Source organism: Microtus ochrogaster, chromosome 18, assembly GCF_000317375.1.
Source record: "Microtus ochrogaster isolate Prairie Vole_2 chromosome 18, MicOch1.0, whole genome shotgun sequence".
Lineage (NCBI taxonomy): Eukaryota > Metazoa > Chordata > Mammalia > Rodentia > Cricetidae > Microtus > Microtus ochrogaster.
The window spans coordinates 23,365,383-23,367,417 of record NC_022020.1 but is presented as its reverse complement, the minus strand read 5'-3'; positions in this window follow the sequence as shown (position 1 = coordinate 23,367,417).

Below are 2,035 nucleotides of genomic sequence, written 5' to 3'. Positions count from 1 at the left end.
GCAGGTGCACACACGTGATATGCAGCAAGTGCAATTTGCACAGAATACCTAACCCGTTTTCCTGGTTATACGGTAAGTGCTAACATGGTACTACCTTTTGGGGATCTTCTAGACTGAGTCTCTTTCTTGACTGGTACCTTCCTCTCCTTTCCAATAAAAAAAAAAAAAAGCCGAATTCTTCAACGGCTGTGCTGGCCAGCTTTTATGTCATCTTGACACAGGCTAGGGTCATCTGAGATGAGGAAACCCTGAGGAATTGCCTCCATCAGATAAGCAAGTCTATGGTGCATCTTTTTTAAAGAAATTGTCAGATTTTTTTTAAAAAAAGATTTATTTATTGAGTATACAGTGTTCTTTCTGCCTGCATGCATGCCAGAAGAGGGCATCAGATTTCATTATAAATGGTTATCAGCCACCATGTAGTTGCTGGGACTTGAACTCAGGACCTCTGGAAGAGCAGCCAGTGCTCTTAACCTCTGAGCCATCTCTCCAGCCCCGTGGTTTGTTTTCTTAACTGATGACAGATGTGGGACAGCTCAGTTCCCTGTGTCCAGTGCTGCCCCTGGGTGATCCTAGGTAGTACAGGAATGCTGATGGAGGGACCATAGGAGCAAGTCGGTGAGCAGCGTTCCTTCACAGCCTCTGCTTAGGTTCCTGCTCTAACTTTCTTTCGTCTGTGGTGGAGTGTGACCAGAGAGTTGTCCGCTGAAATAAAGCCTTTCCTCCACAAGCTGCCTTGGGTCATGGTGTTTATCACAGCAGTAGAAACGCAATTTAAACAGGGCCAGTGGTGAAAGGAAAGCCCCCAGAGGGCTTGACGAGAGGATTCTGGGGGAAAACCTCCTCTGTTTGTTTTGTTGTTGTTGGTGGTGGTTTTTTTTTTTTTTTTTTTAATATTTATTTATTTATTATGTATACAATATTCTGTCTGTGTGTATGCCTGCAGGCCAGAAGAGGGCACCAGACCTCATTACAGATGGTTGGGAGCCACCATGTGGTTGCTGGGAATTGAACTCAGGACCTATGGAAGAGCAGGCAATGCTCTTAACCTCTGAGCCATCTCTCCAGCCCCCATTTTTTTTGATTTTTTGGGACAGGATTTCTCTGTAGCTTTTTGGTTCCTGTCCTGGAACTAGCTCTTGTAGACCAGGCTGGCTCGAACTCACAGAGATCCGCCTGCCTCTGCCTCCCGAGTGCTGGGATTAAAGGCTTGCGCCACCACTGCCCGGCTTGTTTTTTGAAGACAGGATTTCTCTGTGCAGTTATGACTGTCTTGGAGTTTGCTCTGTAGACCAGGCTGGCCTCGAACTCAGAGATCTGCCTGCTTTTGCTCCCCTAGTGCTGGGTCTAAAGGCTCGCACCACCACCACCCAGCAAAAGGGCCCTCTTATGTTCTCACATCTCAGTTCCGGAGGTTCTGACAGTATGGTGGGCACACATGCCCTGTGATGCCAGGGACGGCTAGGTTGGTGCTCCACCCACCCCCACTATGAGATTCTTCCACAGACCGAGACGGTCACTGCCTCAGCTCCTCGGCCAGCCTAGATCCCTCCTCCCGGGTCCTGGTCCTCCAGGGCCACCTCCTCCTCAACCAAGCCTCCTCCCAAATCTCAGACTCCTTTCCTAGAACCCACCATCAGTCAGGGCCCTGCCTTCTCGGACTCCACACTAAACTCTGGTCCCAGGATTTGTCTGTCCCCAAGACCTACAGACCTGGTTTGTCCACAAAACTTCCTTTGCTTCTTTTCTTCCCTCACCCTAATCCAGCAGTCCTGGACTTTTCTGCCCCATCTCCAGCTGTTTAACAGCAGCCTATCTCATTGTCTCCCCTGGGCACCTCGCTGGGGTCCTTGTCCCCAGAGTTAACATCTGAGGGGATCTGAGATTCTGGGGTGTAAAACAACTCATGGGGTTAAGGACTTTGACTCGTTTCCCGTGTTCATCTGGCCTTTTTCCACCCCCTCACAGCCGAGTCTTCTCAGTGGGTCCCCCCACCTATTGGCTTGGTGGGGCAAGAGTAACGCAGAGGCCATAA